Consider the following 16,358-nt stretch of genomic DNA (forward strand, 5'->3'; position numbering starts at 1 on the left):
GTTTATGGAGCGATAGTTCTCAGGGTCTGTAGTTGCTCCTACTTTGTGGAGCGGGATGACTGTAGCAGTACACCATTCGGTAGGGGCAAAGCCTGAGGTGAGGCTGTGATTGAACAGGGCACACATGTGAGGTGCCAGTTCACTCTGTAGTTCATGTAGAACACAACCAGGGATATTGTCGGGTCTTATAGAAGCTGTATTCTTGGCCTTGGACAGTGCTGTTTTAACCTGTGCAGCAGCAGTACTGGGTGCCTGGCAATTTACTGGTATTGTGATTGGTCCTTTGGTGGGGAGAGAGGGGTAAAGTTGGCAGTGAATCTGTCGCCCAGTATATTGGCAACATCTGTTGGCTTGGTATAGGAGGTACCATTGTGCAGTAGCTCAGAGCAAGTCTGGGTATTGCCGTGGAGATTCTTTACATAACTATAGAAGGCCTTGTGGTTGTCTTTACTATCTGCTGCAATTCTGTTTTCATAGCTAGCTTTAGAGTGTTTGATAAGGGATCTCGGCTTTTTATTGAGGTTGATAGGGTAAATATTGTTTTAGCTTATCTGCTAAGATAGACATATATAAATATTTTATAATCCAAGTTTAATAAAGAAATAGGTCTGTAAGCAGCACATAGTTGTAGATCATTGCCATTGTTAATAATAGGGGCAATAAGAGAAGGTTTCCAAGATGGGGAAATATTTCCATTGACTTGTGTATCTGTCAGAACCTCTTGATAAAGGTGTAGAAGTTGATGGGGAAATATCGTAAGTACTTTTAGAACTATTCCATCTATTCCTGGTGATTTATTAGTTTTTAATTGTTTTATTTTGTCAGTAATTTCCTTAATTGATTCTTTCAAGTAATTTAGGTTTTAATGTGGGAGTTATTTTATTTACTCATGTATTTATATTAACACATTTATTTATAGTTGGTGAATTCATTTTATGACATTTTTTAATTCAAAGAACTGTAATAATGTCTGAAGATTTCTAAAATATCATCATTGTCAGTATATAATCTGTTATCAGTAGGATGTTAATCTCTTTTATGTGATGTGTCTTAAATTGTTATGTAAGTGTTTAGAAACCTTTGGATATGAAGTTAGCCTTAGCCCTTGAAGTTAGACAATTTTATTTTATGAGTTACAGATATTTTTCATTAAGATCATCAGTTTCTTGTTTTCTAGTTTTAACTCTATTTTGAGTGTTTTTAAGTCCTTGTAATTTATTTTGAATATTTATTAACTGATTATTCCACGTTATATTTTTGCACCTGGTCAAAGTTTTTACATTTAAGCATTAAAGGCAACCCACATCTTGACATTATTTGTTTCTTGGGAGTAATTTATGTTAAAAAAAAAATAGGTCACTTTCGGACAGAAATCAAGATTTAAGTTCTTTTAAGTTAATGATATAAGAGGGTACTCTGTCCTTCAGAAGTCTACATCTAGTTTTAAGGGTTAATTGAGACAAAATTGTATAATGATTTGGGTTATGTACTTTTGTTTGTAGATCTTACATGGGTTTCTTGAAGAAAAGCTAGATGTACATTAATATTCCAATATTTTAGTAAACATTCCCTTTTTTTGGACTTTTCAAACCATTAATATTTTAAAGACATCAAAGTCAAGTCCATCAGTTAAAGTAGAGAAAAGAAATAAAGGAATACCTGTAACAAGTAAGGAAATGATCTTATAGAGCATTATCAGGTTGTATTTTATATCCCTTATAATATTGATGAAATAGTAGAATTTTTCTGACATGCCAAAATATTTTAAGTTAAAGTATATGAATAAGTAACGTAATATAACTTAAATAACACTCATGGAATTAAACTAAATTCTTAGCATAGAAGAAACCAACCCACTAAATTAACCTTCTCTAACCAACCAGTGGTCATTTTACTACATCAGTGGTCTTTTCTTTAATAATACCACTGTCATATAGATGCATCTGCAAACTAGTTTTCCTTGAACATGTTTGATAGGCGAAGCAGGTGGAATATTGTTTCTTGGTCAAGATACGCAAGTAGTGTACATACTGTAATGACACGTGTAAAAAGAAGCAAGTAATGTATTTCCTGTAATGACAAATTTGTAAAAAGAAGGTCCATGTCAGTACCATACTTCTCTTCCACCTTTGGCTTCTTGTAAGAAGTGTGAGACTCAATAATGTAATTCCCCTAAGCTGAATAACAGTGAATTCTTAAGCTCACTGTCATACTTTTCAAGCATTTTCATAGGGCTTCCCTGCTACTTATAAATACAAACTCCAAAATTGCTGTAACTTGGAGTAAGGAGAGTACTCCAATATAATTCAGTTTCAGAATCAGTACATATTCCCCTGTTTTTAATTGTTTTTCATAGTTTCAGAGATCACAGTTACTGTCCTTGAACATTTAATGCACCCAAATTTGTGTGTATATACATACATATATACACACACTCACAAACACAAATCTGTATGTCTGTGTTGTATATACATGTGTGTGTGTATACATTGCTTTATCGAATTTACACTTACCTGAATCTGTATTTACTGAAACGCCTTCACCGAACACTTTAAAAAGCAAAACTACGAATCACTGGAATTTTTCACTGGGAAACAAACCACTTGGCCACCAGGGAAAATAATAAAACTGACACAAATTAAACCCACCAAAGTTCTGGGCTTTGCCCCCCACACACCCCCATGTGGAGGACTGCACCGTCACACCCCCTAACTAAGTATACCAACTCTGAGATTGCACTGCACTGGGGAAAAGGGCAAAGTTCGCCTTGGTGGTCAAGTTTTTCGTTTTCCAGTGAAAAATTCCAGTGAATCGTGGTTTATATTTATGTGTGTGTGTACGTACATGTGTGTACATACATGGGTCTGTATCAGAAGCTCGAGTTTTTAGAATCTCGAAACTCGTGTATGAGACTATATGAACTATTTTCTGATGACTTGAAACTTTTGCATGGAGATTGCAATTCAGTGAAGACTGGTGGAATTTACCCTTTTCCAAACTGTTGTGTGATCTCAGAGTTTGTATATGTAATGTGCAGGGGAGGTTTGCCCCCCCCCAAAAAAAAAAACATAGAAAAATGATAGATTTTTCTTGTTTTCCGTAATTCGGGTTTTTGGAAAATTGTTCATATGGTCTTGCATATACGAATTTCGAGTTTCTGAAAATTCAAGCTTCTGATAGAAATCCATATATGTAAATATGTGTGTGTGTGTGTGTGTGTGTGTGTGTGTGTGTGTGTGTGTGTGTGTGTATATATATATATATATATATATATATATATATATATATATAATGTGTATGTATATATGGGTCTACTTTGATTCATTGAAAACTCATTTCACTGAATCACATTTCACTGAATATAAGTACTGTTGGGCAAATAAAATGTATATGCCCTTTTCCCCACTGTAGTATGATCCTGGGGTTAGTATATATAGTTGGGGTGTGGGGGCACCCCCCCCCACTTACTTTTGGTTTTATATTGTTAGCTTTCAGTGAAATGAGATTCATAAATATAAAAGCTAAGTAGGTGGGGGGGCTATGCACCCCACATCCATCAGTGTGGGGGGCTGTGCCCCCCCACCCCCCTTAGCTGTATATACTACTCCAGTATCGCGCTACAGTGGGGAAAAGGGCATATATGTTTTATTTTCCCAAAAGTTACTTGCATTCAGTGAAATGTGATTCAGTGAATCAAAGTAGAGCCAGTTTTGCTGTGTTTTGAGCCTTGCACCTTGCCGTACTTGCAAAGGACTGCACTTACTGCAATCTATGCTTTGCCTTTCAAACCATTAGAAATCCAGTACTGCAGGATCTTTTGTATCCCCATAAATTGAACAGTCACTCAAATATTAGAACAAGGAATTTAAATCTTCATCAGCAGGTAAATAGCAAAAAGTGGAGACAGTGGTTCATTACACTGTTCCCTGCTCACTTCTGGAGTCGACTTCCACTGCAAATTAACCAGTATGATACTTTATCTTTCTTACAAACAGGAATTGTCAGATTGGATGGGCATTCACAGATTCACTTCTGGCTTTACTAGTCTGCCCTCCTTAAGAGTCTGAGGATGGATACTAGCAAGGTATAACTGGTTGTAAGACTCAATTCCCTTGCATTTTGCATTTCCTATAATCCTTTTTCCTCAAAAGAATGTGAGTGCAGAAAAAAATGAGAAGCACGAAAATGCAAACTATTAATACTATAAAGCACAGAATGCAACTAAATGTAGACTCTCTAGCAGGAGTCTGTGAACCAAGAAAAAAGTAACACATGACATACCGTTTGTAATTAGGGGCAACACAGGGAAGGAAAGGAAGTGAGAGAGTGGTATCAACTTCCATCAGTATAGAGGGAGAGCAATATAAGAAAAGTAAGTAATGAATAGGACAGTGATAGAAGGGGAAAGTAAAACAGAAGGTGATTTTTGTGTAGGACTACCCTTTGTAGAGAAAGATATAGGTGAGGGTGCAGTGCCAGTGATTTGGGAGAAAGAAGTTACACCTGTCAACTCGAAGCAAATTGCTGAAGAAAATCATGCTAATTTAGTGGACTTGCAGATAAGTCACCGAAACTTTAAAAATGCATAGTGAGAAGATTATACTTTACTAAGGCAAGATGATGAACAGGATGTTCCCATTATTTCTTACCTCAGTTTTGATATAAAATATTTCCTCTTATATAGAGTATGTTAAAAAAGAGAAGAAATTCTGTATCAGTAGTGCCAAAAACTTTTGTAAGATAATAGTAATGAAACTTGCTCATAGTCGCATGTTAGGAGAATGGGAATGGACAAAACTTAAACAAGAGTATTAGCCAGATTTCTCTAGTCAGGCATAATGAAAGAGATGAGAGAACTTATGTGCTTCTTATCCAGGATGTCAAAAAAAATGTACCTTGTGCTTGATATAAAGTGCCTATCATATAAGTATCCTTTGAATGTATTGACATGGACAATATGAGCTCATAAGTAGAATCTGGCAATGAGTAATCGGTATGTGGATTATGCTAGTAATTTCTAGAAGTAGTGCCATTATGCAAAGATGCTAAGGCTATTGTCAAGAACTGGTACTGTTATTCACCAGAATGGGTATCTCTAAGGAGATACTTGCTAACTAAGGCCTTCTCTTTATGTCAAGAGCACTGTGCCAACTATGTTGGTGTTTAAAAGTCAGACAGATGAAGACCTCAGTTTACCTTCTGTAGAGTGATGAACTACAGGAAAGATTTAATAAAATGCAGACATCCATGCTGATGAATTTTGTGAATGCAGATGGTAAAAACTGGAACAAGATGTTGCTCTTCTTATTGCCTGCAATGAGAGAAGCGCCACACGCTTCACATGGGTTTGCCCCATTTGAACAGTTGTCAGAGGGTTGCTTGACATTAATAAGGAAAATTTGGAAGAGGAAAATACACCATTTAATTTAAAAGTGTACTAATAAACTAGATTAAAGGTGGTAATACCCATAGTGAGGTAAGCATGTGCAGAAAGCCCTGGAATTTCAATATCAAGTTTATAATAAGACTGCACAACTTAGTAAATTTAACTCCGTAGCTCGGGTACTAGTGCTAGTACCCTCCACGGGAACAAAGAAAGAGAGAGCAGATTTGGCAAATTAATGTGTTAAGTCATGGAAAGAAGTAGATAATTATGTAGAGCTTACAAGCTGAAGCTCTTATAAGAGTGAAAAGGGAGTCTCTACTTGACCTGCAGATAGAGGAATAATCAGCAATAGCACAAGAAGCAGGAAGTGAAAAAAAAAAGTTTAACAAGTAAGTGGGTGTAGCCAGATACATAGCACAGAGGGATAAAGCCCTGGTTATATAACTGGTGACCTTAGTTCAACTAGTGGCTCAGGTGCCTGTAGGAGCTGGTTGAGGACAGGAGTGAGTGGCTTTTGCCAGCATACCCACCCTAGGGCAGAGGGTGGAGGCTTGGGGTTGACACATAGGTGACACCTAGTGGGAGCACTAGCTATTTATCCTATGGAGTTCAGAGCTGGCTGAAGTTGCATTACCGTAGTGCATTTGCACATAGTAGCCAAGGTGAAATTAGAGTGCAAAACATGTTTCCCTTCAGAAGGTAATGATTACAGGATTAGAAGAGCTGCCAAAAGGGAAGGGACATGTTTTCACAGGGAGATGATAGGCTGCCCACAGGGCAAGCAAGCTAGTCCACTTCCTATTGCTTGTTTCTTGAGAGTGCTGATGGGAGTTACTGGGCAGGAACAAATGGACTGTTAGTTTCTTGCCTAGCTTGAGTATACTGTGCTTCCATTCTACGGGCATGAATGGGTCAATTGGTGATGGTAGATAAGCCATTAGGCAAAGTCCATGGGAGCAGAAAAAAAAATGAGTAAATAAATAAAGGAGTGTTCTCAGAAATGCCTGAAATAATTAACATAGCAGAACACAATATAGAGACAAGCCCGGGATTGAAGGTTAGATTTAGATATTACAGATTACCAGAGTCACAAAAACAGTAAAAAAAAAAAAAATTGTAATATGCTCGGACTAGGCTTGATAAGATTGACAAAATAACTGGAGCTGCTCAGTAGTGCTAGTCCTTAAAGCTGATAGAAGTTTGAGATTCTGTAATGTCTGTAGGCAATTTAATAGCATTTCAGTGTTTGATAGCTATTCCTGCCCAGAACTGATGACTAGACAAAGAACTTAGGGAAAGTGAGATACTTGACAATACTAGGCTTGATTGAAGGGATACTGGCAGCTAACATTTACCCCTTCCAAAGAAAAATCAGCTTTTGTCACCCCTGATAGTCTATTTCAGTACACGCTGTTACCATTTTACCTACACAGAGTCCCTACTTACAATATGGTGCTTACTTGGATGACAGCATTCATCAGAGGGCTTGTATTCTTAATTTCCTGACGTGCAGGCTGTGATGGAATACCTAAGAGAGGCAGTAAATGTTAAGTCACTTAGCTGAATTCATCTCTTATGTCTGTCAAGATCTACTTTTTTACATTCTTTCAAATTTGTATTCATTACTTCAGTAATGCTGCCTGTTCACCTTGGCCTTTGCTGCCCCCCTGCTACTAGTGCCATCAGTCTTTCCTAGCAACATTGTGCTCTCTATTAAATCCTGTCTTTGAATTTTGCACTTGTGTTCTACTCTGATGGCTTGTCTGTTCTGACTGACTCCAAGTGGTTCAGATATCTGTGCTGAAGCACTGTTGCCTGGTCTGGAAGGCAAGGTTGACTCTTAAATTTTTGGAGCCATCCCTTCTCCTCGGAGCCTTGGCATTAGACAGCTTGATGGTAGCAGCAGCTTCAGAGTTTGGCTGAGTCAGATCAGCCTATAGCAGCAACTTTGGCTTCATCTGGAAATGGTTTGATTCCCCTTTGGTATTTGAGGCCATCGAGAGAGCGCTCTCTCTGTCTGACGAGTGGACTTTTCTTCCTCACTTGGCTCCATCTATCCCTTATTGAATGCCTTTGGGTCCTGGTCCATTTATCCTATCTCATTAGGGCAACCAGACATGTCTTCAGAACTCACATTTTTCTTCTGAGCCCTCGTCAGAACATCCCACAATAGAGGTTCCTTGGAAGCCTGCGTGCAAGAGGAGGCATATTGATGTATGAAAAAAATTTCTTCAGTCTCTTTGCCTGTAACCACTCCTCTAAATAATAAAACACAGTAGTAAAAGACCAAGGCAAATCTATTCACAACTTTCCAAAGCTAATCACACAGAAGACTATTTATCTGTTGGGTTTTCATTCCGGTAAGAGACGTGGTATACTTGAAATACTCCCACTCAACACTTGACCACCAACTCAAAGAATGAACAGATTTCTATGTTAAAGTAAAATTGGCAAGGATATAACTGCCACCATATCTCAGAGAATATCTTGGCTAAAAGAAACAGCAGGCCTGTTACTATTCAGGACCAATCTGACAGCCCTGTATTGGCTAAACAAAGATACCTAGGCATTCTAATCAATCAGACACTGGCTTTTTAGCCATATACAGAACTACAGACTCGAGTAATCCTTTAATTGAAATCCACATAGAAATTTTCCAATGTAGTCTCAAAAAAAAAGCCAGAAAAGCTTTTGCCATAAGTGTCTTGGAATAGTCCTTCCTGTATTTGCCACCACCTCTGTATATAATTCTATCTTACTCCAAAGAATTTAAAGTAGGATCATTAGATTCATATATCTCGGCCATAAAAACAAGCATCATTGCTTAACGTTAGTAAAAGCCAATTGTCTGACAGTCCAACACTGCTCATCGTTATTAAACAGGGTTACTACCTGTCCCACTTTGCGAGGGACCGTCCCTCTTTTACAATTTTTTGCAGGGCACAACTGCCCAAAATGGCAAACGTCCTGAGATTTTAGGACAAAATTATTTCCTATATTTTGTGTAGTAGTTGCATAAAACAGTTATTCTGTGTGTGAAACTCTTAAATATTATAAGAAACAGAACAACCAACTAAAATGCTACAAGAATAAGTTTTTATTTAGGCAAAAAAGTGAAGTTCTGTCCTTTGTACTTGCAGTGGGTATGTTTCGCCCTTCAAAATCTGACGTTTGTACCAAAACTATCCCACTTTGGGCATCTGAAAAGGTGGCAACCCTATTATTAAATAGTATATTCCTATACAAACATTTATACTAGTCCTGCAGCCAAACTGAGGATCCATTTCACTGACCACCTTCAAATAAAATCACAATTCACTACTAAATCATTATATTAATCTTTCCTTCGCACATCATGTCCATGTGCATATATTCTCTCTAGGGGGTCTTTTTGTTTTTCCTATGTAGACAAAAGGGCATTTTTTTACATTGGGGTATAAAGAAAACCCCTTTGTGCCACACTTTCTGCATATAGTACTTTTTAACAATCCATACCCGTTTATTCTTATGTCTCCCTGGCAGTTGTGTGATGCTTCCCCAGTTTATTTGAGCTCCTCACCTCCCTCAGAAAATGATCAAGTGTACCCTTAGTGAGGTTTAAGTTGGCCAAGCAGATCCAGAGGAAAATGACAGGGCCTGACTACAGTTCACCATCAACTGCGGGAAGTCGAAAAGAGAGACAAAAGATGTTCTCACTTCTCAGCTTACAGGAAAGACTTGCACAGCAAAACATAGCAACAAAGTTAGTAAATACACGCACACACACACACAAAACCACAAATACCTATACATACATGTAAAACACATACACATGTATCTGTGCATACATACACACACACGTTTTATATATATATATATATATATATATATATATATATATATATATATATATATATATATATATATATATATATATATATATATATATATATATATATATATGGGTCTACCTGACAACACCGACAACGAAATCACTGACACCACAGAACCGAAGTTCACAAACACGAAACCTCACATGCCCGACACACCACAATCCCGACAATCAACAAACAAAACAAATCCCCTGTCCAAAAAGCACACACACAACACAAGCACACCAAAATCCTTACAAACCCACACTAAACCTTACATACACAACTATCTATAACCTTAACCCAAACCCTAACCCTAAGGTCCATCACTATCGCACACTCACCTAACCCGCGCTCTAACCCTAACTCACTTAACCCGCCCCTATCCCTAAAGACTGTCACTATCGCACACTCACCTAACCCGCGCCCTGACCCTAACCCTAAAGACTGTCACTATCGCACACTCACCTAACCCGCGCCCTAACCCTAACTCACTTAACCCGCCTTTAACCCTAAAGACTGTCACTATCGCACACTCACCTAACCCGCGCCCTAACCCTAACTCACTTAACACACCCCTATCCCTAGAATCCATCCATATCGCACACTTACCTTACTCGCACCCTAACGTCCATCACTACCACATACTTACACAGCCTTTTCACATGTCAGTGTTCTCAGCGTTGGGGTTTTCATCCGTCGGTCATCTCAGTTTTCGATCTTCTGGTGTCGGTGTACTCATCGTCGGCATTGTCAGCTTTCGGCGTTGTCAGGTAGACCCCTATATATATATATATATATATATATATATATACACACACACACACACACACACACACACACACACACACACACACACACACTATACATATACAGGTCTGCTTTGATTCACTGAAAACTCATTTCACTGAATTTCAATTCACCCTCAGAAAATCGCTGAAAACTCAAATCACTCAACATTTCACTGAATGTAAGTACTGTTGGGCAAATAAAACATATATACCCTTTTCCCCACTGTAGTGCGATCCTGGAGTTAGTATATATAGTTAGGGGGGTGTGGGGGTAGAAGTAGCCACAGATCTAGTTGAGTGAGCCTAATGGGTTTGGATAAGTAATCAGAGGGAGTGCAGCACAAACGACACAGGTTTGGATAAGGCCAATCCCTTCTGTCTGTATACACACGAGATACAGCCATAACCATCTAGAAAGAGTCACTTTAGAGACTCCCTGTCCCAGTTTGGTGGTTTGGTTGTTGAGAAAGAGACAAACAGCTGATCAGACTGTCTAGTTTTTACTGTACGATGAAGATAGAAAACTGAGCTGGATGATGTACATCCAACAAGCACAGCATGTACTGTCCTTCATCAGCAAAATTAGGAAAACTGGATGACTGATAGGGGTTAGCACACAGCGATACTCTAGACTTATGAAAGATCAGGTAAGGAGGTTGGGTTGAAGTAATTGCCACCAAAAATGTTTTCCATGCCAGAAATGTGTGGTTTACCTTGGCTGTAGGTTCAACAGAAGGTCTAGTTAAAGCCTGTAACAGAATGGTGATGTCCCAAAGAGGAGTAGGATCCCTTAGGGGAGGTCGGAAAACAAAAGTACCTCAAGGAAGACCTTGAATATTTTAAAGGAAGTTATACAAGACTGACTTTCTTCAACATTAAAACTACAAATGGCAGCTAGCTGGACTTTAATAGTAGAATAGCTGGTTCCACTGTGAAAAAGGGAAGCCAGGAAACCTAAAATGGCTGGAATAGGAGCTGAAAAAAGGTCAAGATTACTATGACAGGCCCAAATAGAAAACCTCTTCCACTTGCTTTTGTAAATCCTTCTGGTCGACAGTCTTTTAGATGAAGTAAGAATGTGGATTACTTGGAAGGAAAATCTGGACTGAGTAGCCATCACTGGACGTGGAAAAACCAAACAGTGAACTTGACAGCTTTAATGGCTGGATGAGGCATTTTTTGAGGGGTGAGAAAGATCTGGATTGGGATCCAGTACCCAGGGAGGGTCTATCAGATGTGGCCACAGTAAGGGAAACCACAATCATTCAGGCCAGAAAGGTGCAATGTGGGTGACTGTGACCTTTCCTCTCTGAGGCTTTCTGCAGGAATTTCAGGATAAGAGGAGTAGGAGGAAAGGCATACAGCAGACCTGGGGTACAAATGTGGGTCACAGCATCATTTGGCAAGTGTCCCTCCTGGGAGAGATCAGGGCAAGGTACCTTCTGCACTTTGTGTTGTGAGGGGGAGGAAAAGAGATCACAGCACAGTCGACCCCAGCAGCAGCAAATCTGCTCTTCCACCATTGGATATTGGGACTAATTGCGAGGTAAAAGGACAGACCTGCTCAAGCTGTCTGCTAGAACAGTGGATTTCCCCATGATGTGCATTGCTACCAGCAAGTGATCAGAAGATATTGCCCATTGCCAAACTTTCATCTCCACTAGACATAGCATGTAGAAGTGTGTTACCACTGTTTGTTGATGCATCAGACTAGCAACATGTTGTCCTGTTGCTCGTAGAGGGAGTGATTCCTGGAAGGCCTGCCCTCATCTTCAGCATGTTGATATGAAAGCTGGCCTTGGAAGGAGTCCATGTGTCTTGGGTAGTCCATCCCTTGAAGTACCCCCACCCAAGCTGAGAGGCATCTGTGGTCAGAGTGGTCTGGGGATGAGGAGGAACAAAGGGGTGGCCTTGGGGAGCCTTTGGTGGCTCGAGACATATTTTGTACATTCTGTGGATGCTTGTGAGATTCTGTGGATGCTTGTGAAAAGTACTTGGAAATTCATGGGGTGATGTTTGATGGGTCATTGCACTCAAGTCTCCACTGAAGAACCCTCATGTGATATCTGGCTTGAGGATCCAGAGTAATGAAAGCAACCATAGATCCTAGAAGGAGTAGACTCAGTCTTGCTGATGGCTTCTGGTATGAAAGAACTGTTAAAGCCTGCTTTGGAGGGTGAACAACCTGTTCTCTGAAAGTCTAGCTATGTAACACTTCATATCCAGGTCAGCTATTATGTTTTCTATTGTCTGAACAGGGAGAAACATAACTGGGCATTACAGTGAACTCGGCCAAGTCAAAGTGCAAAGATGAAGCAAGGTGTCCTTGGTGCAGATGAAAAGATTCCTTGTGTGAACAGAGATAAGCCAGTGATCCAGATATGGGAATACCAGGAACCCTTGTAGTCTGAGGTGAGCTGCAACCACCTCCATACACAGCATCCAGGCATGCACCTCTCAAAGTGCCCTCAGTCAATTTAAAGATCAAGCTCATCAACACATTTGCAAGGGACTGGAGCGTAGCCAGCTGCAAGTCCACCGTTTTCTTGTCCTCTCCAGAGATGGACACCAAGACAGATTTAGAGAGCTCCTTCATCAAATCCCTCTGGAATCATGTCACTTGTGGCAGGTGGCTCGGCGCCCTCATAGTGCAGGTTGCTGAAGTATAAACTCACTTCCCAAATCAGTCCAGTCGGGGGCCATATGTCCAGAGATGGACATAACAGCTTTCTTTGGCAAGCTCCTTTCTGGTGACTGCCACACCACCACCATGGAATGGAGGGCAGGACCCTTGCTCCAATGCAGGCAATCTTTGTGCAGTATTAAGAATTTATTTGACTTGCATGGAATCTCTTCATCCATGCCTGGTTCCTTCCATGCCCATGCCCATGCCCATTTTGAGATAAAGTCAACTATCTCCTCAGCAGGAGGGACTACTCAAGAAGTAGATGGGCTGGATCTGAAGGCCTCAAGAAAAACAGACTCCTCTTGGGAGGGAGATTCATGGGACCACCCACCTTTATGTCTCAAAAGTTCTAGGATCTCTCTAAATGAGATATCCTCAAGGGGGGTCTGGGGGATGCCTCCACCTTATCAGAGTCAGTGTCTTCTGTTAATGACTCCTGATAGGAGTCAATAAGCCTCCTCTTGCAGGCATGCTTCCAAGGAATCTCTATTGTGGGATGTTCTGGTTAGAACTCGGAAGAAAAATGGGAGTTCTGAAGACACGACTGTTTCAAGGCTAGAATGAGCTGGTTGTCCTAATGGGATAGGATAAATGGACCAGGACCCAAAGGCATTCAATGAGGGATAGATGGAGCCAAGTGAGGAAGAAAAGTCCACTCATCAGATAGAGAGAGCGCTCTCTCGATGGCCTCGAATGCCAAAGGGGAATCAAACCATTCCAGATGAAGCCAAAGTTGCCTTCTCCTACCTCCGCAAACAGGCTTTGGCAGTTCCTTCATATCAGAAGCCACCAGCAAGGCTGATTCTACTCCTCCTAAGATTTATGGTTGCTTCCATTACTCTGGATCTTCAAGCCAGATATCACATGAGAGTTCTTCAGTGGACACTTTGAGTGCAATGGCCAATCGGATATCAACCCGTGAATTTCCAAGTACTTCTCACAAGCATCCACAGAATGCACAAACTCTGTCTTGAGCCACCAAAGGCTCCCCAAGGCCACCCATTTGTTCCTCCTCATCCCCAGACCACTCTGACTACAGATGACTCTCAGCTTGGGTGGGGCTACTTCAAGGGACGGACTATCCAAGGCACATGGACTCCTTCCAAAGCCAGCTTTCATATCAACATGCTGGAGATGAGGGCAGTGCTCCTAGCATTGCAGGCCTTCCAGGAATCATTCCTTCTAGGAGCGACAGGACAAGATGTTGGTAGTCTGGTACAGAAGGTACTTTGCCCTGATCTCCCAGGAGGGACACTTACCAAAGGATGCTGTGACCCACATTTGGCCCCCAGGTCTGCTGCATGCCTTTCCTCCTACTGTTTTATCCTGAAATTCCTGCAGAAAGCCTTACAGAGGAAGGTCACAGCCACCCACATTGCACCTTTCTGGCTTGAATGTGTGTCATTTCCGTTACTGTGGCCACATCTGATAGACACTCCTTGGGTACTGGATCCCAATCCAGAGCTTTCTCACCCCTCAAGAATGCCTCATCCAGCCATTCAAGCTGTCAAGTGTACTGCTTGGTTTTTCCACTTCTGTCAGTCTGGATTTTCCTTACAAGTAATCCAAATTATTACTTCATCTATAAGACTGTCTACCAGAAGGATTTATAAAAGCAAGTGGAAGAGGTTTTCTATTTGTACCTGTCCTAGTAATCTGGACCCCTTTTCAGCCCCTGTTCCAGCCATTTTAGGTTTTCTGGTTTTCCTTTTTCACAGTGGAACCAACTATTTTACTATTAATGTCCAGCTAGCTGCCATTTGTAGTTTTAATATTGAGAAAAATCGGTCTTGTATCACTTCCCTTAAAATATTCAAAGTCTTCCTTGAGCTACTTTTGTTTTACGACCTCCCCTAGGGGATCCTACTCCTCTTTGGGACATCAGCATTCTTTCCAAGGCTTTAACTAGACCCTCTTTTGAACCTGCAGCCAAGGTAGACCACAAATTTCTGGCATGGAAAACATTCTTGGTGGCAGCTACTTCATCTCAACCTCCTTATCTGATCTTTTGTAAGGCTAGAGTATCCCTTTGAGCTAACCCTTCCTATTCCAAAGATAGACTGATTTAGCAAGATCTCTATAGCTATCTGTCATCCAGTTTTTTTTCCTAATGTTGCTGACAAAGGAGAGTACATGCTGCACTTGTTGGATATACATCATCCAGCTCAGTTTTTTTACCTTCATCGTACAGTGAAAACTAGACAGTCTGATCAACTATTTGTCTCTTTCTCAACAACCAAACCACCAAACTGAGACAGGGAGTCTCTAAAGTGACTCATTCTAGATGGTTATCTGACTGTATCTCATATGTATACAGAGAGGGTATACAGAGAGAAGGGGTTGGCCTTATCTAAACCTGTGTCATTTGTGCTCCACACACTCTGATTACTTATCCAAACCCATTAAGCTCACTCAGATTTATTTATTTATTTATTTATTTAACATTTATTTTACATTTGTTGACCGGGCTAGTCTAACTGGATATATTTCCATTTTCAGTAGAGGCCCGGGGAGAAAAGCTCCAACGTAGCACAAAATATAATATACAGATGTATAACAAAAAAGGAGTTTAGAAGAAGTACAATACTAAGAAGGATGAGTTTAAAGGATTATATAAGTCTTCTTACTGTAAGATATAAGAGATACATTAAAGTTCATTGGTAGTTTACATAAATACTGGAAGTTATATTAATCTTACTAGTACCAGTTTCTGCATACCGAGGGGTACGCAGAGTACGATTGTGTATCCAGAGGCAGTGTGAAGATAGAAGTAGGGAATGGTTGAAGATTAGTCAGGGTTACTGCAGGGACATAACCAGTGAGATTTTAGGTGTCTTTTGAGTTTTTGCTTAAAGAGTGACAGTGACGGTAGTAGAGTTAGATCTGTAGGTAGAAGGTTCCAGTTTTTTCCAGCGGTATTGGAGAAAAGGGTGTCACCTGCCAAGTTATTGGACTTACTTATGCTAGCTAGTAATTTGCTAGAAGAGCGTAGGGAATTAAGATTATTATATGGGGTAATGAGGTTAGCAAGTATAGGAGAATTATTTGGTTGGTAAAAGATTTTATGGGCAATGGTCAGTTGGGAAAAAATCAGAATGTTAGGAAGTTCAAGCTAGTCTAGCTGCTTTAGATTCAGGCAGTGGTGAGTTTGAAATGCATTGCCAGTGGCAAATCTGGCAATATTGTTGTAGGAGTTTGCTAGTTTGAGAAGATTAATTTTTTTTTTAGATTAGTGTAAATAGGTGAGGCGTAAAGAAGAGTTGAGATTAAATGAGAGTGGGCAATAGTGGTTCTAGCTGTTGGAGTTAAGAAGGGTTTGATTCTGTATAAGGAGCCCATTTTTCTGTTTACTGTTTGTATGGTGTTATTTATATGGCTATCGAGGTTAAGGTTGCTGTCGATTGTGACTCCTAATTATTTGGTGGTAGGATTGAGTAAGATAAGGGTGCCATTGTTGGATTTGACAGAGAAGTCTATAGGAGAGGACCTACTGGTAGGTGTAAAGAGTAGGAGCTTGGCTTTTTTGGCGTTCAAAAGGAGGCAGCGTTTCAAGAACCAAACTTGTACTGAGTTGAATACTTTTTGAGTTAGTGAGTGTAGTTCAGAAATAGATCTGTGGCTACTTCTACCACCTTCTTTTCAAG

At 40.2% G+C, this 16,358-nt stretch overlaps 1 protein-coding gene across 2 annotated transcripts in view; it reads left to right on the forward strand.

Moving 5' to 3' along the window:
* The window catches only part of SFXN5 (sideroflexin 5), a 3,177,886-nt gene that overhangs the window by 81,872 nt on the left and 3,079,656 nt on the right, over positions 1–16,358 (forward strand). The gene's annotated exons all lie outside the window — the stretch shown is intronic.

This window comes from Protopterus annectens, chromosome 2.part2 (genome assembly GCF_019279795.1).
Source record: "Protopterus annectens isolate FY-2018-M chromosome 2.part2, PAN1.0, whole genome shotgun sequence".
Taxonomy (NCBI): Eukaryota; Metazoa; Chordata; order Ceratodontiformes; family Protopteridae; genus Protopterus; species Protopterus annectens.